Here is a 22,197-nt window from a genome sequence, read left to right on the forward strand (position 1 = left end):
GGGGAAAAAAAATGTTTTGGAACAGCAAAATCCCATATACAATGAAAAAAAAGAATAAATGAGATTAATGAAACTCTTCTGGTAGTGCTTGAGAGTGGTATGTCATCCAAGGTACTAGAAGAAATCTCTTCCTTAAATGAGTAGAAAGGAACTGCAGACGTTGGTTTATACTGAAGATAGACACAGAGTGCTGGAGTAACTCAGCGAGTCAGACAGCATCTCTGGAGAAAAAGGATGGGTGATGTTGTGAATCAGAACCCTTCTTCAGACTGGATATTATGGGTTGGAACCCTGGAGTCTAAAGAAGGGTTCTGACCCGAAACGTCACCCATCCTTTTTTTCTAGAGTTCCTGCCTGACCCGTTGAGTTACTCCAGCACTTTATGTCTATCTTCTTTAAATGATGCCTGTTTGAATGGCAAATAGAGCATGATTTAGTATATGTTGCAAGGCTGGCACACCTGGAAGAACTGCTGCCTCACAGTGCCAGAAAGTCAGGTTCGATCCTGACCCCGGGTGCTGTCTGTGTTGAATTTGCAAGTTGTCCCTGCGACCATGTGGATTTCCTCTGGGTGCTCCGGTTTCCTCCACATCCAAAGAACATGTGGGTTTGTAGGTTAATTAGTCTCTGTAAACCGCCCCTCGTGTGTTGGGAGTGGATTACATAGTGGGATGACATAGAAGTAGTATAGACGAGTGGCCGATGATCGACTTAGATGGTGGGCCATAGGGCCTGTTTCTATGCTCGTTCTTTCAATCGATTTTGTTCAAACAAAAAAAACTTCAGGTGCCAGATATCCACAGATGCTTTACCTTCCTGTTACATTTTTCTTTTCTGCCTCCAACTCCAAGTTTTGAAAGTAATTGTTACCTTGACAACTTGGATCTGCTCCCTATCATGGAGATTTGTTTTTTGTCCCCACATTCCTCCTCGCTGTTACGTGAACCACACTTGTCCTCTCACGCTTCCACTTTTGATGAAGAGTCCGTGACCCAAAATGTCGACTCAGTTTCCCTCCCCACTGATGCTGCCTGAGTGCTGCTAGCATTTGTTAGGTGACTTTACTTTCTCCTCTGCAAGATGATACTTACAATAATGTTGCACTCCATACACTCTGCACAGATATCAGATTGTTCTCCTTTGCTAATTGTTCTAATAATGTGCATTTCCTTCCCCCTCCTGGATGAATATCAGAATTCAGCTGAACTACCTTGAAAAAGGTCTACAGATTTTGTGGTTTTCAGTCTCAACCTGGAAAACTAAGAAAAAACATTGATTTAACATTAAGGAGCATCCTTTTCCACTGGCAATGCACCACTTAACATCATCACATTTATTCTAAATTGGATAATGACTCCATGAAAAAATTCTATAAAAATGTTAAACAATGCAGTACCAGATAAAATGGTTAGCCCTGAAGTGTACAGATAATTGCAGATTGTACAGAATGCTGTCCGTCATGCAAATTGTCATTAATTTCAGGTTTGAATTACTGCAGAAATTAACCCAAATTTCAGTTGACGTCAGATGTTTCTATTCAATCAAACTTTCAATCCAAAAGATTGAAACTCCTCTTTCACTGATTCTACTTATTTTAAGAATAATGTCTGCTCTGGGGCTTCAGGGATTATGGGGGAGAAGGCAGGAGAATGGGGTTGAGAGGGAAAGATAGATCAGCCATGATTGAATGGCAGAGCAGACTTGATGGGCCGAACGGCCTAATTCTGCTCCTAGAATTTATGAACTTATGAATCATTGGCTTGAACTATTCCTTGATAATTCATTTTCTCTATCTTCTAGATTTCTTTGAACTTTATAGAGGAAAGAGGTAGGGAGCTAAATGCCAACCACGACTGGGGGGGGGGACACTTAAAAAATTTCCACTTCAATGACACACATTGGCTTTTGTATGTGTCAGCTACAAAATGCTTTGCCAAGGCTCCATTGACAGCACTTTTGCAGCTAAAGACCTCTATCACCGAGAGGAAAAGGACAGGAGGTGTATTGGGACACCATCAGTTGTAAGTTCCTTTCAATGGCACAGCGTTCTGATTTGGAAATATATCACCAGCCCCTCATTGAGAATTTAATAGGAACCTGAGGGGTAACTTTTTTAAACAAAGGGCGGTGGGTGTATGGAACAAGCTGCCAGAGGATGTAGTTGAGGCAGCTACTATCGCAACATTTGAGAAACAGTTAGACAGGTACATGGACAGGATAGGTTTAGAGGGATATGGGCCAAACACAGGCAGGTGGGCTAAAGTAGATGGGACATAATGGTCGGCGTGGGCATATTGGGCCGAAGGGCCTCTTTCCCCACTGTATGATGCTATAACTCCATGACTTTAATTAGCAATGACCTTGCCAGCAACATCTAGATTCCAAAAATGAATATAAAGGTATAAGTTTGAAAATCTGCAATTTCATATAAACTAGCTGGTAACAGTAATCTTAAAACTACTCTCTTATTGTAAAATCCTGGCTACTTCACGAACATCATTCAAGGAGGCAAATCTGTCTTCTTTATTTGATCTGGCCTTCTACTCTGAGACTCCTGACCACTAATGTGACCATTGACAGCCTCCTCAGTGCAGAAGCAGTGGGGAATAGACACTAAGTGCTGGCATGTCACATCCCTCGAATTAATCAATAAGTGTCTCAATGCCCAGCAAATTTGATGGGGTGGCAATACATATGCCATGTGCACATTGTGGAAATATGCAGAGAAGAGAGATTGTAAGTTAAATCTTCATATAATGTTGAGTTGAAGCCAGGGTTTTGAAATTGGTTTGGTTCCAATCTTGCTAATGCAGCTAGCACACTGTTGAAGCATAAGCTGAAATTCTGCTATTTAGCACTATGAAAGGGCTCTCTCCCAAAGCCATTATATCCGAACTATTTTAAAGGGATACTCAAGTGCTTGTAGGTTTGTCGGGAAATTGAGTGGCTGTTGAGTTTGCTCGAGAGTGATGCTCGGCAGAAACACCACCCACTGGAAACTTCAGCTGTGACCTGGGAGCAACAGACATGGAAGTAGCTCAAGTAAAGAAGAATGGGGAGAGTCCTGGGAAAGAAGGGTCTATTCAGCGGGTCTTTATGATTCAGTTGCTTCCCCAGTGACTGGTGGAGGTTTTGTGGCTGGTGGAAGTCAGTGGAAGAGATATTCCTTCAGAATGCTTTAAACACTTCTGGGCATACAAGGCTCAGCTTCAGAATGACTCAGTGCAGCAACAGGCCCTTTGGCCCACCGAGTCCGCGCCGAACAGGGATTACTCCGTACACTAGTTCTATCCTACACAAGGGAACATTTACAATTAACCTATAAACCTGTATGTCTTTGAAGTGTGGAAGGAAACCAGAGCACCTGGAGAAAACCCACGCGGTCATAAGGAGAACGTACAAGCTCTGTACAGACAGCAGCCATTGTCAGGATCAAACCCGAGTCTCGAGGCTGTAAGGCAGCCGTTCCACTGCTGCTCCACAGTGTTGCCCCATGAATGGTGTCTTCCCAAGAGATGATACCGGGTTCATGTTCCACAGAGACACTGTTGCAAAAAAAAACATATGCCTGCAGTGCTTGCAATCTGAGTACTCGTTAAAGGACGAATTGTGGTTATGAAATGATATTCTTAAGCCTATTCAGAAGTGCTGTGCACTCTCACTGGTATCTTCTGCTTCTGATGCATTGGAAGTTGCATGTCATGAGCAAGTAGCTGGTCAGTGTGCTGAAGTTGAGAGATGTGGGTCTGAAGCACGTAGAGTATCTGAATTACGACAATGAGTGTAAGAGACAGGAGGTCATGATGCAACTTTATGGCACTTTGGTTGGGCCGCCTTTGGAGCATTGCATGTGATTGTGGTTGTCCCAATTCAGGAAGGATGTGGTTGTTTTGGAAAGGGTGCAGAGGAGATTTGCCAAAATAATGCCTGGATTAGGCAATATTAGCTACAAGGAGAGGTTGGAGAGATTCTGATTGTTTTCTCGAGACCGACGGAGATTGAGGGGAGACCTAATAGAAGTGTATAAAATTATGAAAGGCATAGATATGTAGGTCTTAGCATCATGTTCAGCACAGATGTTGAGGGTTTAAGGGCCCGGAATGGCGGGACTGTCGTACGTTGAAAGACTGGAGCGACTGGGCTTGTATACTCTGGAATTTAGAAGGATGAGAGGGGATCTTATTGAAACATATAAGATTATTAAGGGATTGGACACGCTAGAGGCAGGAAACATGTTCCCGATGTGAGGGGAGTCGCGAACCAGGGGCCACAGTTTAAGAATAAGGGGTAGGCCATTTAGAACGGAGATGAGGAAGAACTTTTTCACTCAGAGTTGTAAATCTGTGGAATTCTCTGCCTCAGGAAGCAGTGGAGGCCAATTCTCTGGATGCTTTCAAGAGAGAGTTAGATAGAGCTCTTAATGATAGCGGAGTCAGGGGATATGGGGAGAAGGCAGGAACAGGGTACTGATTGTGCATGATCAGCCATGATCACGGTGAATGCAGGGCCGTCTTAATGCATGGGCCTGATGGGCACTTGCCCGGGGGCCCACGAGCATAGGGGCCCCATGCTGATCTGTGTATGTTAAGTGACTTGCAATAAATAAATACTATTTTAAAAATGTAGGTTCAATAAGTGCTTTTTTCGCAACATTTTAGGTCACTAAGTGCTTCTCACAACGATCTGTAAGTGCTTTTTGCAACAATGTAGCACCCTAAGTCCATCGCTAAGTGCTTTTCGGTAAGTGCTTTTTGCCGGCACGACAGAGGGGGGCTGGTAGGGAAAGGGGGGTGGGGGAGAGTAACGGTAGGGGCCCCAGTACACTGCTTTGCCCGGGGGCCCATAATGCTGTAAAAACGGCCCTGGGTGAATGGCGGTACTGGCTCAAAAGGCCGAATGGCCTACTCCTGCACCTATTGTCTATTGTCTATTGTTTCAATGCTGTATTGTGCGATGTTCTATGTTTTTATGGTGTGTGGGAGGATATGATGGAATATCCTGTTAGATCCAGACTGCATGTGCTGTCGGTATGGAGTTAGTACATTCTCCATGTGACAGTGTGGGTTTTCTCCATATGCTCCGGTTTCCTCCCACATTCCACAGATGTACAGGTTTGTACGTTAATTGGCTTCTGCAAATTGCCCAGTTTGTAGGATAGAACTAGTACATGGGTGATCGATGGTCGGCGTAGACTCGGTGGGCCAAAGGGCTTGTTTCCACGCTGTATCTCTAAACTCTAAAATTTTCATATGTTGTTTAGTGACATGCTGAGACACCAAAGGTATGGAAATACGTTTTACTGATTTCTAATAGTTAGGAATATACAGTACGATCGTCTTCTTTGGTAACAATAATTCCCCCGCCTATCTTATTAAAATTCCAGTGACACTTTGAGGCACCTGACAGCAGTGCTTGTAGGATGTCCCTCAAAGAGATGATTTGGAAATATTTTGATGCCCATTTCAGACTGTGGAGTTAAAATGAATTCAACAAGGTTACAATAATTAATTCAATCCAGTTTGTTGCATGCCAGGATAAATTGAATTGCACACAGCCACCCATTTTCATGGAAACTGAGGTAAATTTGTGCTGAGTGCAGTAAGTTAGAGCAAGCCAAACACAAAGGGTAGTAAGTATAACTTGGGGGGTAGCACACTTGCAATATAAGCCACATTGAGCATTGGAAGGGAATGTAATGGGAATGTAATGTTTTCATGGAAATCATGAGGCTTTTTGTAAGCTAAATGAAACTATTTGTGTAACTTTCTCTTACTTAGTTGGAGATGAGAGATTTTCCTTTACTTTCCACTGTTGGGAGATTATTAACTTTCTTTAGCGGGATCAAGATTTCACCAGCAGGTTTTACTAAATTGCTATGACTCAGGAAGCCAATTTCCAAAATGTAAACACAATCTGATACTAATTCCTGCGGTTATCACTTGGTGAAAATGTCTAAGTGAAAACAGATTCCCCAGCGCTAAAAACACACAAAAAAAAAATACTGCCTGAAGTCGAATAAAAACCCAAAATAAAGTTATTGAGGGGCGATGATAAGTTTATCCTAAGTTTTCAAAAGTATTTTAAGGATAGTTAGACTGAAGTGAACGTACGTGCAAGATGCAGCTGTTTGTAACACTCGTTAGCTGATCGAGGGGTTGGGTGTGTGTTCAATTGTGTGTCTGCCCGTTTCTGATCAAGTGCTACCATTAAAATGTATCTATTTTATAATTGAAGCTGTCAAGAGGACCATTAACTAGATATGGCAAGATAACAAGAAAGTGCCTATGAATAACATTTCACAAATTTTCCGCTGCAGAATTTGAAGTCTATTAGTTTAAATTTTCATTGAGTTACAATGCTACAGCAAACTAGACAGGTGACTAACAACAAAAATCTTACAACAAACTAGAGTGGATGTAACTGGGCAATACCTGATGAATCCACCCTGGTGATAACATTATTGGGAGCTATAGATTTACGTTCCAATTCTACTAGCTGCAAGAACTCACATAAGTAGGTTCAGGTCTCAAGGACTCGAACAGTCTTTCCAGGTGAACCTGTGATTTACTCACATTTCTTCCAATATAGTGCTCAGCATTCAGTGTTCACCTATCCATCAGAGAAATAGGGCTGCACAGTGGCGCAGCGGTAGAGTTGCTGCCTGACAGTGCCAGAGACCGTGGTTCGATTCTGACTGCAGGTGCTGTTTATACGGAGTTGGTATGTTCTTCCTGTGACCGTGTGGGTTTTCTCTGAGTGCTCCATGGGCTGATACAACGTTATCAATAAGTATGTTACTGTTGATAGGTGACTAACAACAAAATTCTTACAGATGTCAACTGAAAAGTTCACATCGAGACCACCAAGCAGAAGATACTGACCCAGTCGCGAAGTATTGATTGTTGTGGAAAATACAGCAGTGATGGACATTTGCAATCAGCATCTTAGTAGCAATTTTGTAACAAGTTTATGTGTTTAGCACCATTAAAGTGGATTACAATCCCAAGGCATTTCACAACATTTAAAAGGAAAACACACTAAGAGATGTTTACTGAAATATCTAACCTATTGTTGCTTCTTACATGACAGTAATGGCTGCAAAGCTTTTCTGGTTCCAATGGACCATTGGCAAACTCATTAACCAGTGAATCTCGCACCATGGTCATCTCACTGGTGCTAGTGGAAGATCATGGAAATGGCTCTTACACAAGCTATTGACATCAACCTAAAGGTACACCCTCAAACATACAGGCTTCCACCTTCACAGCAGAACAGGTGCACTGATACCTGACCACAACTTGGACACAAGCTACAGCAACTGTTATAGAATCATAGTGCACAGAAACAGGCACCTCGGCCCAACTCGTCCATGGCGACCAACATGCCCCATCTAAGCTAATTCCATTTGCCAGGGTTTGGCCCATATCCCTCTAAACCTAAGATAGACAAAATGCTGGAGTAACTCAGCGGGTCAGGCAGCAACTCTGGAGAAAAAGATTAGGACCTATAAACCTTACTTAGGCATCTACCTGTCCAAGTGTCTTTAAATACTGTTATAGTATCTGCTTCAACTACCTCCTCTGGCAACTCGTTCCATGTACCCAACACTCTCTGAGTGAAAAAGTTGCCCCTCGGGTTCCCAGTACATTTTCCCCCTCCCACCTGTCACGATGGTGAAGGACCTGCTTTAGTAGTGAGCGGGTCAAGCATCTACTTGTGTTTCCAACGACGATTCCATCTTCTGACGAAATTCTGGCATTCACTTCCGTAACTGTGATCGCCATTGCAAACAATTGGGTCCATTAGGAGAGATGACCAAAGAGCTGGGTTATGCGGACAATAACCTAACCTCATGAAGGAGATGGGGTTACCCCTCAGGTTTCCCACGTTTTCCAAAGAGCTACGGCCTGTTCAGCTTCACTTGCTATTTATAACCACCTAATTCTGATATTGTTCTGTGAGTATTCACATTAATACCTGTGCACCCTGTAAAACAAGGACATTAGAACCATGCACAGTATTCTAAGTAAGACTGAACATCATTTTTTTACAAACTTAACAAGACGCATCTGCTTCTCGCCTTACCCCATTGCCTGGTCTGCCTAAGTATGGTTTTATTAGCCTGTGCCACTATTTTTTGTTATCTCTAGATCTGGCTTGAATTTCTTTGGAATCTCTCACGACCTTACGATGCCCAAAGGGCTCACAACCAATTAAATTATTTTAATGTGTTAGAAATGCTATTCAGAATTCCCAGTACTGCAATCCAATTAATTAATATATGTGATTACTGCCATGTGGCTTCTATAATTTGTTCGTATCCTAGTCAATTTCTCTGTTTCCACACAAAGCTGATTACCAGGGCTTGGAGTTCTGTTTGGGCGTCTCTTTAAACATTGCACTCGCCAATGATATTGAGAATACAGTCTCAGTAAATGGAAAGAAATATCAATTGATGTGAAGTATTAACTTCCATCCACTTCTACAATCAATTCACACTTGATCAAATAAAGAACTGAGCTGAAAGAGATGTTGTTGGCGGTATTACATTTATTTCATATTCAGTTGTAAGATGTAAAATGATGATTATATTCCACTATTATTTTCCATGGTTTTTCTTGACTTGACTTGAATAAAGTCATAGAGTCATTCAGTGTGGAAACAGGCCCTTCGGCCCAAAGTCCACACCGACCAACATGTCCCATCTACACTCGTCCCACTTGCCTACATTTGGCCCATGTCCCTCTAAACCTTATCCATGTACCTGTCTAACTGCTTCCCAAACATTGCGATAGACCCTGCCTCAACTACCTCCTCTGGCAGCTCGTTCCATACACCCACCACCCTACGTGTGAAAAAGTTACCCTCAGATTCCTATAAAATCTTTCCCCCTTCACCTTAAATCTATGCCATGATTCTCAATTCCCCCACTCTGGGCAAGAGATCTGTGCAAGTCGACTTGATTAGAACAGTGTATTGGGTTGGATTAGATGTTTGGCAAGATGTACAAGCGATCCACATGAGATCTCTGCAGACACTCTTGGGTGTCAAATGGCAGTACAGGGAGACAAAACCTGGAGGTTCTGGACAGTGCCCGTTTGGTCAGAACTGAGGTCATGCTAGTGGATCAGTCTGAAGAAGGGTCTCGACCCGAAACATCACCCATTCCTTCTCTCCAAAGGTGCTACCTGTCCCACTGAGTTACTCCAGCATTTAGTGTCTATCCTGAGGTCATGATCCACAGTTGTGCTGGTCAGACCACCTGATCTGCAAGGCCAGTTTCCATATCCCACCCCAGCACATTTACAAACTGCTATACTCAATACCCTGACTGATGAGGGCCAGTGTTCCGAAAGCCTTCTTAACCACTAATTGAGAAAGTGATGCTGAGACTCCTTGAACTCTTTCCATGAAAATACTCTGAAGAAGGGTCTCGACCCAAAACATCACCTATTCCTTTTCTCCAGAGATGCTGCATGACCCGCTGAGTGACTCCAGCTTTTTGTGTCTCACAATACTGTTGGATAGAAAACTTCAGTATTTAGAATGGTGATATATTTCATAGTCAAGACATAGTGTAACTTAGAAAAAAAACTGCAACAGCTAATACTTGGTACTTGGTACTTGCTGTTGGAGTAGCCGAGACAAATTATGTAGACAAGGGCGGCCTGGTGGTGCAGCGGTAGAGTTGCTGCCTTACAACGGCAAATACATTTTTGAATTGCTGCCTCAAAAAGGCAGCCAGCATCATCAGAGACCCACACCATCCTGGCCACACACTCATTTCACCCCTGCCATCAGGAAGAAGGTACAGGAGCCTGAAAACTGTAACGTCCAGGTTCAGGAAGTTTCTTCCCTGCAGCCATCAGGCTATTAAACACTGCAACCTCAAATAAGCTCTGAACTACAATAGGCTATTATTATTATTATTATTATTATTATTATTATTATTATTATTATTATTATTATTATTATTATTATTATTATTATTATTATTATTATTATTATTATTATTATTATTATTATTATTATTATTATTATTATTATTATTATTATTCTACTATTGTTTGTTTATTGTGTGTACGTGTGTGTGTGTATGTGTATGTGTATATATATGTATATATGTGTGTATATACAGTCAACGGGGTCGTGGCTATTCCTTGAGGTCGAGGATGATGGTCTATGTTCCGTTGAATCAAGTATTCACCGCTTCCGTGCTCGTTGTTGACTAGGAGCTTCCAGCCATCACGTACCCTGCTCCCGTCGCCCTTCCCCATCGCCAAAAGTCTTAAATGTTGTGCTGCTCACAGAATGAAGACCCCTGTGCGTGTGTTTGTTTAACGTGTACTTCATATTGCACTCCAAGATGCACACGGTCCTTCACAAATCAATCAACTAATTCCAATGGCAAGGGAACCAAGACCATTGGAGCTGATGGATCTGTTGCAGCCTTCACCCACCTTCACAGCCATTGAGTTCAAGATAACATTGTCCGCCTGGTCCGCCGTTGAGGTCTTGTAGGTTGGATCGTAGTCCGGACCCTCATCCTCGACCTTACTGCCATGGGTGGCCCTACCAGAAGCTAGTGTTTCCGACAGCATCGCTCTCGGAATCATATGGGGCACGCAAGCCTCTTCACCACAACAAGGTAAACGATCCGAAGAGTATATACAGTATCTATCTATCTATCTATCTATCTATCTATCTATCTATCTATCTATCTATCTATCTATCTATCTATCTATCTATCTATCTATCTATCTATCTATCTATCTATCTATCTATCTATCTATCTATCTATCTATCTGTCTATCTGTCTATCTGTCTATCTGTCTATCTGTCTATCTGTCTATCTGTCTATCTGTCTATCTGTCAATCTGTCAATCTGTCTATCTGTCTATCTGTCTATCTGTCTATCTGTCTATCTATCTATCTATCTATCTATCTATCTATCTATCTATCTATCTATCTATCTATCTATCTATCTATCTATCTATCTATCTATCTATCTATCTATCTATCTATCTATCTATCTATCTATCTATCTATCTATCTATCTATCTATCTATCTATCTATCTGTGTGTGTGTGTGTACTTGTGAGTGTGTGTATATACACACACTGATCTTTTTTTTTCTCTCTCGTTTATTATATTGTTTACAGTGCACAATGTTTACATAATCTGTTGTGCTGCAGCAAGTAAGAATTTCATATGACAATAAAACACTCTTGACTTTTGACTCTTGATCAGGGTTTGATCCTGACTATGGGTACTGCCTGTATTGAGTTTGTACATTCTCCCCATGACCACGTGGTTTTCTCTGGGTGCTTCTTCCCACACTCCAAAGACGTACAGGTTTGTAAGTTAATTGCCTTTGATAACAATTGTAAATTGTCCCTAGTGTGTAAAATAGTGTTAGTGTATGGGGATCGCTGGTCGGCGTGGACTTGGTTGACTGGATGGCCTGTTTTCCCACTGTATCTCTAAACTAAACTGAATAAACTAAACTAAACTAAACTGTGCATTTTGCAAATGGGAGAATGTGCAAACTGATCAGATAGCATGTAACAAAAAAGCTATTCATTGTACCTCGTAGCATGTGACAATAATGAATTAAACTAAACTAAACTAAACCAAAACATAGATTGCACCTGAGGTCATGATCAGCCCATGTCTCTGTCACTGTGAGGCAGCAAGTTGTGCCACTGTGCCGCCCGTAACCATTGTAATTATTTGGATGGTGCAGTCACGTTTCAAGACAATGGTGACTCCTGACCTGTTGGTGGTGCTGATGGTCATGTCATTGAATCTCAACAGGAATTGGTTAGCTCCTTTCTTGTTGGCGATGGTTGTTGCCAGACACTTATCAGCCGACACCAAATTGTTGTCTAACTTTTGTCGCTTGAAATTAAGTATTGCTTTGTTCAATGAGGAGTTATGTTGGGATTGAACATGGTGCATTCATCACTGAGCAACCCCACCTCTGATCTTCTGCAGGAATGACATTCATTGATGAAGCAACCGAAGATTGTGGCTTGGGCCACTACCTTGAAGAACACCTGCAGTGATGTCCTGGGACCATGACCATAGAGTCATTGATTCATACAGCATGGAAACAGGCCCTTCAGCGCCCATGCTGGCCACGTTGGCCTATCTGACCCAGTCCCGTGTGTTTAGCTCATAGAAGCGTCTCTATCCATGTATCTGTCCAACCTGGGGCAACATGGTGGCGCAGTGGTAGAGTTGCCCCCTTACAATGCCAGAGACCTGGATTTGATACTGACTAAGGGTGCAATGTCTGCATGGAGTTTGGACTTTCTCTTCGTGACTGCATGGATTTCCCTGGGTGCTCCGGCATCTTCCCACATTCCAAAGACGTACAGGTTTGTAAGTTAATTAGCTTCTGTTGTAAATCGTCCCTACTGTGTAGGATGGTGCTTGTGTACGGAGATCACTGGTCAGTGTGGACTTGGTGGGCCGAAGGGTCTGTTTCCGTGCGGTATCTCTAAACTAAAATAAACAATGTTGTTGAATGTTTTAATTGTACCTGCCTCTACCACTTCCTCTGGTAGCACATTCCCCTTACCTGGTGACGTTGCCCCTCGAGTTCCCCTTTAAATCTTTCCTCTCTCACGGAAAATCTATGCCCTTTAATTTCATACTCTCTTTTCCTGGGAAAAAGACTGCGACTACTCACCTTATCTGAGCCCTGACCCTCATGCGTTTGTATACCTCTTTGAGGTCAACCCTCTGTCTTTTACGCTCCAGGTAGAAAATCTCCAGCCTATCCACTCTCTCATGTCCTCAAGTCTCGGAAAAGGAAACAAAGTGCCAGAGTAACTCAGCGGGTCAGGCAGCATCTCTGGAGAACATGGACCTGTGGCGTTTCGGGTCAGGACTCTTCTTCGTACTCAAATCCCGATATCATACCAGTGAATCCTTTCTGCAATGTTTCCAATTTAATGACATCTTTCTGCAACCTTTACAGTTTAATGATAACCACAACTGCAGTATCTTTCTTGGTGTGAGTCAGAATTCCAACAACTTGTTTTTTTCCCCTTTGATATCTATTTGGAGTCAAACCTTTTAAACATTTAATCTTCCAGGACACCAGAAATGACTGGTCTTTGACGGAACTCTCAATTTGAATTAGAAAAGGTTTATTTAGATCCAGTCAAATTTTAATGAGGATTGGACAAATTGATTTGATTGCTGTATTCTGCTAACAAACTCAACAAAATCAGGACAATGTTCAGGAGACAATGAGGGGCAAAATTTAAAGGAGATATACGGGATAACTCTTTTACACAGAGATAGTGGGTGGCTGGAATGCGCTGTCAGGGATGATGGTGGGGGCCAATATGGTAGTGGCATTTAAGAAGCTTTCAGATCAGCACATGGATTTGCAGGTGCAGGCAGAGGGGATTAGTTTAACCTGTCATCGTGTTCAACATGGCCATTGAGGGCCGAAAGCTCTATTCCTGTACTGTACTGTTATATGTTCTATATTCTACGAGATCAAAATGACACAAGAATCATTGTCAAAATAGGGTGTAGAATAATTGCAAATCCTTTGGCAAAAGTTCACCTCTCAATTGAGCAGAGTTAGCAGAAATACTTCTTTCACAGCACTCTTTGTGTCTGACTAAGAACCAAGCAAAAGAGATAGGTATCTGTCATTAGGTGTGAATGGGGAAATCTTTCATCGTTCATTACTGAAGTTAAAGAAGGTGTCAGAATGAAGATGAGTCATATTGTAATCACTGCTTAACTGGGTGGGTATCAATGCGAGTGGTGAAATGCTCCAACAGAAGTGGAATGAAAGTTCTCTTCCACAAAGGTGTATGCCACAGGGAACCCTGCAACCCAATCTTCCAGAAAAACATTGTCGAAGCCTGTGGGGGAATTTATCTCCAGGTTATAGCCTGTGCTTCACCACTCTCTTTCTGCCTTTACCACTCAAAGTTGCTTAATTTCCACTCAACCTTTTTCCTCGCCCACTTTCTATCTATTTATCTCCCTTAAGATCTTCCTTTGTGCCGACAACATTGATTGTTCTTATCATTTCCTATCCTAACCTTCAGCTCATTTTCTTAATGATCTCCTAAGGTATGTTGAGATGTTTGGGTAAATTTAAGGCATTAAGTTAGGACCACAAGATGCTGCAACACTGAATGACATCTCTCATCCCATCATGACCGTCAGAGCTTTAATAGGTCCACTCATCCCTCCCCTCATTCACCATCATCATATCATTCTTTTCTTTCAAATGCTTATTATAGGTTGGAGAGATTAAAGAATATTAGAAGTTGGACACAATTGGGTTGTTTTCTGAGGGGCATCAGAGGCTGAAGAGAAACCTGATAGAATTATAAGAGTAAAAGATAAGGCAGATAGACACAAAAAAAGCTGGAGTAACTCAGCGGGACAAGCAGCATCTCTGGAGAGAAGGAATGGATGATGATTCGGGTCGAGACCCTTCTTCAGACCCGAAACGTCACCCATTCCTTCTCTCCAGAGATGCTGCTTATCCTGCTGAGTTACTCCAGATTTTTGAGTCTATCTTCGGTTTAAACCAGCATCTGCAGTTCCTTCCTACACACAGGTAGATAGTTAGAGTATTTTTCCCAGTTGAAAATGTCAAATATGGGAGTGTATGCATTTAAGGTAAGAAGGGGAAAATTTAGAGTAGATGTACGAAGCAAGTTTGATTTTACACAGAGTAGTAGGTGCCTGGAACTCCTGAAATTTCCTATCCAAGTACCTATCCAAATGTCTTTTGAATGTTGAAAAAGTACCTGCCTCAACTACTTCCTTTAGCAACTCATTCCATGTATCGCCACCCTTGAGAAAATGTTGCCCCTCAGGTTCCTATTAAATCTTCCCCTTCTCACCTTGAATTATTTCATCTTAAGGATGGCACTCAAGATAGTACCACGCTCACGAATCATGTTAATGCTTTGACAAGCGGTGATACATTGATATGCAGTCCATTGTGAATTCCATAAGTTATTTCACTTGGTAGATCCAGAGGTAATGCTATTGAGGAGACCAGTAAGAATCAGAGTAGTGAGTTCCAAGTTGGCTGGAAGCAACTCTTCTTCATAATACCAATATGCCATGCCATTCAGAGCTATCAAAATCATCACTCCATAAAAGCCAAGGGAGTCAAGCGACTGCTTTTGGACCTACTTGGCTGGATAGTATCTCATAACCATGGTCCCTCTGTTACATTCCCTCGTGCTATTGTCGAAATCTGATTGCACCCCTCTTGTGCAATTCCCACTTCTGAATCCCAACATTGTATGATTCAGCCGCTGAATATGGCGATGGTACTTCTTGTCGAGACCATCCAAGACATATCCCCAGCTCTATCCTGTCGTTACCTTTTGTCAAAATCCTACGCACCATGGCAATATGTGCACAATCTAAGGATCCTCAGCAAAACGTTACAGGAGGGAGTCAAGAAAGCAGCTGCACAGATTGAAATTTATTCATATCAGGAAACTGTAACTTAAAACACCTCCAGGAAGTGTTGCTTCATCTCCTTCCCCTCGGGGGATTGAACTTAAATACAGTAAAGCTATTTAGATTTCAGACCAGAATCTGTCATCCTGTACATCAATAAACAAAGCGAGTTCCTTGATTTTCATCACTCTACCATTAGCAGGTGACTTCAGCCGTTGGCTCTTAACCTTCGGAATTCCCTCCCTAAATATTTCCACATTCCCACTGCTTTATCCAATTTTAAGGTGCTCCTTAAAACCTTCCTAAGGATATTCAATAAATACTTTTATGGTTTCTTGCTTCTTGTCAAATTCTGTCTGGTAAAGTTCACTGAAGCTTTGGGATGTTTAACATTATTAATAATTGTCATTTTCTTCCAATTAGAACATTGATAACTGGTATCCTGCAAGCTCAAGTGATTGCCGTTTCTTTGTCCGATGGAGTTGTTCCTCCCCAATGTTTCCCGTTTGAATTATATTTCTATAGATCAACCATTCAATTGAGTCTCTGTCAGTTCATTTGTTGGCAGTACCTTGCGACCTTAGTCCATCGATGTTCTCCGCTTCATACTCCGCAGATGATTGCAGAGCAGGTGTGGAGGAGGGAACCCTCTTGGACCTTCCACAATGTCCCCTCAGCTCAGGATCCAGCTCTGCACAATCTCTCCCACTCTACTCATTCTATTCTGGAAATACACAACAAGTCAAGCAGCAGCTGTGAAGAGTTCAATCCATCTATTGCACATTCTTTGCATAAAGCATGGTTTCATAAAAAAGCTGCTAATTTGCCTTTCACTAATATAAACATCTTTGGTTTAGGCCTACTGTAGTAATAGAACTTGAAGTACTGCTTTGCTGATATTTGTTCTATGCTGTATAACATATTAATAATGCCACTTTTCTGGTTACCTTCATTTTAAAGTTGCAAACTACAGAAAGAACGGTGTCGATGGTCAATGATACTTTATTGCCACATGTACTTAGAAAGAGTAAAATTCTAGGGTTTTGCGTTGAGTTCAGTAAGATCATGTTATTCTTAATCGCAATTATAGATAGTACAAGAGTGAAATGATTGTAGTCTCAGTATAGTTGATTGCACTGAGGCAGTGTACAAAGAGCTGCCATGTTTCCAGCACTATCTTGTGTCCTTGAAGTTTCAAAGTTGTCCTGGTGGCAGCACCAGGTCAGTGTTGCAGAAGGGAGGCACGGTGGCGCAGCGGTAGAGTTGCTGCCTTACAGCGAATGCAGCGCCGGAGACTCAGGTTCGATCCTGACTACGGGCGCCGTCTGTATGGATTTTGTACGTTCTCCCCGTGACCTGCGTGGGTTTTCTCCAAGATCTTCGGTTTCCTCCCACACTCCAAAGACGTAGAGGTATGTAGGTTAATTGACTGGGTAAAATGTAAAAATTGTCCCTAGTGTGTGTAGGATAGTGTTAGTGTAGGGGGATCGCTGGGCGGCGCGGACTCGGTGGGCCGAAGGGCCTGTTTCCGCGCTGTATCTCTAAATCTAAATCTAAAAATCTAAGTTGACCTAGGCAGGTGATGCTACTGATGTCCTCCACTGCTTAGTTTTAGTTTTAGAGATACAGCATGGAAACAGACCCTTTGGCCCACTAAGTCCACGCTGACCAATGATCATCCATGCACGAGTTCTATCCTACATACTAGGGGACTATTTACTGAAGCCGATTAACCTATAATCCTGCACGTCTTTGGAATGTGGGAGGAAACCGGAGCACCCGGAGAAAACCCACATGGTCACAGGGAGAACGTACAAGTTCCGTACAAATGGCACCCATAGTCAGGATTGAACCTGGGTCTCTGGCACTGTAAGGCAGCAACTCTACCGCTGCACCACTGCGCCTTCTCAGCCAATTCTCAGCTGAATCCACACTTTTCATGATGTCAAGACGATTCACCGTGTCTTACAATCAAAGAAGAAATATTTATTTGATGTGTGTTAACTATTGTAATATAGGAAGTAGAACTATTCATTTATATACAGTAACTTCCAACAGGCAATATTGTGATGTAAGAATCTGCATCAGAAAAGTTGATTAAAGGTTAATTATCACGCATGACATCAGGGTAAGGCCTATAAAGTATAACGATGGGATATTTTATGTCTACTAAAAGGACCAGGTGGGGTCAACAGGTGGTTTACAGGCAGTAGGTACAATGGTACAACGGTAGAATTGGTGCCTTACAGCTCCAGAGACCCGGGTTCGATCCTCAGAAACTTTATTGTCACATGTACCTAGCTACCGTGGAATGCCTTGTTTTGCATGCAACCAGCTAAAATCATGCAGCAGACCTCACCTAGGCACTACATAAGTGTTGCCACATTTGACACTGTCAAAGTTACAACATTTCACCAAAACGTCCTATCTGCTGCCTGCCCCCTGCCCCCTGCCCCCCCCCTGCCCTGCCCCCCCCCCCCTACCTGCCGCCCTGCCGCCCTGCCACCCCCCCTCCCCCCTCCCCCAGCTGGGTCCACCGTTAATTTTCTCTGGATGCTCCGGTTTCATTCCACATTCCAAAGACATGCAGGTTTGTACATTAATTGGCTTCTGTAAATTGTCCCTCGTGTGTAGGATAGAACTAGTGTAGGGGTACGCATCACTGGCACATAGACACAGATAAACACACAAAAACAAATTATCAATAAATTATACGTAAAATTTCTAAACGAAAGAAGGCTGTGAAAAAAAAAAGGAGTGAAAAACACAATTAGGAACAAAAATGTCCATGGCAATGCAACAGTTTGACCATGGTGTTCCATTGTTCAGATAGGATTAGGGTTGTTCAGGTTGGTTCAAGAAATGGTACGGTGGCGCAGCGCTAGAGTTGCTGCCTTACAGCGCCAGAGACCCAGGTTCAATCCCGACTATAGGTGATGTCTGTATGGAGTTTGTACATTCTCCCTGTGACTCTACGGGTTTTCCCCGGTACTCTGGTTTTCCCGCACACTTCAAAGACGTACAGGTTTGTAGGTTAATTTACATTAAATTGTAAATTTAGAGGTTTGTAGATTAATTGGCTTTGATAAAATTGTAAATTTTCCCTAGTGTGTAGGGGTGATCGCTTGTTGGCGGGGAATCGGTCGGCTGAAGGGCCTGTTTTTGCGCTGTATCTCAAAACTAAAGTAAACTAAAGTTGTAGGAATGTAGCAGGTGATATAGACTTCAGGCTTTGGTACCACCTGCCCAGTGGTAGCAGTGACTCCAGAAGAATAGGATAGAATAATTCACACACTGGTCAAAAATGAGTGAATAAATAATATTAAAATAAGATATCTATTGATATTTAACACACGTGAACTGAGAGAAATGTGCAACTAGATAATCAAGTTAACCTTTCACATGGTGTTATCTTGTAAATCCACAGTGCACCTTTCTGATGTTATGCGGGTTTTATTTTACCTTGTGATATACCACACCGGCTGCTGTTAATTGAATTTCCTGCTTTGTCTGAAAACAATTAGTTTACCAAAAATACTTCCATGTTTTCCCCTACTCTGCAACAACCTCAGCTTCTATTAAGTTATTTATGCATTAAGTTGAATTTGGATATCATAGGAAATTCAGTTGGACAAATCTAATCCGTGTTTCCCCTTGACTTTTAAGCGCACATTTCATTGTTATAATACAGCATTAATTGAGCATGCTGCAGGAAGAAACAGCAGATGCTGGTTTACACCGAAGATGGACACAAAATGCTGGAGTAACTCAGCGGGACAGGCACCATCTCTGGATGGAAGGAATGGGTGACGATTCAGGTCGAGACTCTTCTTCAGATGGATGGTATCGGTGGTGGACGTACAAGAGTCCAGATGTTTTGCTTGGGATTGTACTCTACTTTGTAAGGCTGGAGTACTTTTACCCTCTTTATCTTGAGCAGGATAGTCTTGATTTGAAGTCAGTGCGGCATAGATTGATTGGTATGATTTTATGATGAGTTGGCTGTCTCAGGAAGAGAGATTGAGTAAAATTGTCTGATGGAGAATGTGAGGTAATAATGTTATGCATTGTCTGTCATTAAGACATACAGGATTCTGAGAGGATTATCAGGGTAGATGCCCAGGGGCAGCTTTCTATAGCTGGAAGTTTAGAGAGCCACAGAGCAGAGTCTCAGGATGAGAGGCTCCCATTTAGGACAGATGAGAAATAAAGTTTGCATGTGCCTTTGTATCTGTCACAAATCTGTAAATCTTTGCAATTATCTCCCCCTGAAACTTCAGCAATGATTATATTTAATGGAGAGATTTCTCAGAAGCTATGGGAATCCAAAGTTTTAAAAATTATTCAAGTAAGATGAGGCATAGATCTTATTAAAAGATGCAGAGTGCTGAAGGAGCTATATAGTCTACTCCTTCTCCCATTTCTCATATTCAACAATTGGTCTCTGTAAATTGCACCAAGGGAGTTGAAGCAATAATGCTTTAACATATTGCCCCCAGGCAGTCCAGACTTTCTAACCACTGTAAATACAATACATCATGTGAGTTAACCTTACTGTGAGTGTCGATGTGGTGTTTGCCGAACTCAACATCCCCACTGCCACAATATCAATAAAAGGCAAAATGTGCTGCAGTGGCGGAGTTGCTGCCTTACAGCACAAGAGACCCAGGTTCAATCCTGACCACGGGTGTGTCCGTACAGAGTTTGGATGTTCTCCTCGTGACCTGTGTGTGTTTTCTCTGGGAGCTCCGGTTTCCTCCCACACTCCAAAGACGTACAGGTTTGTAGGTCAATTGGCTTGGTAAAAATGTACATTGTCCCTCGTGTGTAGTAGGATAGTGTTAGTGTATGGGAATCGCTGGTCGGTGCGAACTCAGGGGGGCCGAAGGTCCTGTTTCCATGCTGGAACTCAAAAAGTTGAAAAAGTCTAAGACACAGCAAGTCCACATCGATCCATTTGCACACATTTTGCACTAATCCCATTTTATTCTCCCAACACGTTAGGTGCAGTTTGTGGCGATCAATCAGCTGATCAATCTGCAGCTGGAGGAAACCTACCATAGAGAAACTACGCAAACTCGACGGAGATAATATAGGTCAGGATTGAAAATGGATTACTGGAGCTATGTGATAGCAAATCCACTGCGCTATCCCTTCAGCCAGCCATTCTGTAGAATCTGCAATCCAAATCTATATTTTCCAAATTAGTTTATTTCAATTGATTCTCATGGTATTCCACTGGAGAAAACAAACACATAGAACATAGAACAGATACAATTGTGGTATTTCAGAGAATTTTAGATAGGGAGATTGATGTGCAGGGAATGGAGGGATATTGGCATCATGTTTGGCACAAACATTGTGGGCCGAGGGGCCTGTTCTTTTGCTGTACCTTTCTATGTTGTATGTTCTAACCTGGACAGCAGAGGAACAGGCCCTTCAGCCCACAATGTCTATGCCGAACATGAAGCCAAAACCAACTCTTATCTGCTTGCATGTGATCCATATTCCCTCTATTTCCTGCATATCCATGTACAGTACCCATCCGAAAGTCTCTTAAATACCACTATCATATCTGTCTTCACCACCTCCCCAGGCAGCATGTTCAAGGCGGTCACCACCCTCTGTGTAAAAAGTAAACCTGCCTGCAAATCTCCTTTAAACTTTGCTCCTTTCATGAGAAGGCTGTACCCTCTAGTATTTGATATTTCCTTCCTGGGAAGAAGCTTCTGAATGTCCACCTTATTTATGCTTCTGATAATAATATCAATCTGGTCTCCTCTCAACCCCCGGCACTCTACAGAAAACAATCCAAGCCTGTCCAACCCCTCCTTGTAGCTCAAACCCCCTAATCCAGGCATCATTCTGATAAACCCGCTCTGCACGCTTTCTGAAGCCTGCACATCCTTCCTGTAGTGGGGCGACCAGATCTGCAACTGCTTTGCAGGACCTGATTCTCTCAATTTAGTTCTCCATCCCATTCCCACTCTGAACTCCCTGTTTTGGGCCTACTGCCCTCTTTTAGGAACAGCAGCACTTTTTCAATGTAATCACAGTAAAGCCTTCTCAGCTCATCGTTGAATTCAACATTCAGATAACCTGCCATCCCAGTTTTGTATCTCACATTGCTAGGGTTTTGTTTTTTTCTCCTGCTGGTATTTAAGGTTTCACTTGGGTCTGTGTCTATTTCTTCCTGTCACTCCGTTAACACCTTCTTTCAGCTGGCACCACTATTATTTGTGTCTCCAAGTCTCTCCTGGACGCCATCCTGTCACAGACCCGAAATGTCACCTCTTCTTTTTCTCCAGAGATGCTGTCTGACCCACTGAGTTACTCCAGTTTTTCGTGTCCATTTTCGGTTTAAACCAGCACCTGCAGCTCATTCCTACACATATTCACTTCTGTTCTCACAAATTCAAGGAGAAACAACATGGAAACAGAAACTTTGAAGAAATTCTCCTCCTCTTTGCTGTTCCATTGCAAAATCTCTTCAAAGTATGGCCATTTTGAAGAAGTTCTCCTCCTCTCTCTCCCTCCTGAACCATTGAGTTCCTCTAGCATTTTTTTTATTTTGCTCAGTCTCAAAGAATGGTGCAAAATGATTCTGCCATTTCTTTCCAAAAATGCTGCCTGACCCACTGAATTTCTACAGCAGTTTGTTTTTGCTGAAACGGGTTCTTTGGGACACCATGTTCATCCAATTACTAAGCACACACTTATTTCTATATT

This window comes from Rhinoraja longicauda, chromosome 6 (assembly GCF_053455715.1).
Source record: "Rhinoraja longicauda isolate Sanriku21f chromosome 6, sRhiLon1.1, whole genome shotgun sequence".
NCBI lineage: Eukaryota > Metazoa > Chordata > Chondrichthyes > Rajiformes > Arhynchobatidae > Rhinoraja > Rhinoraja longicauda.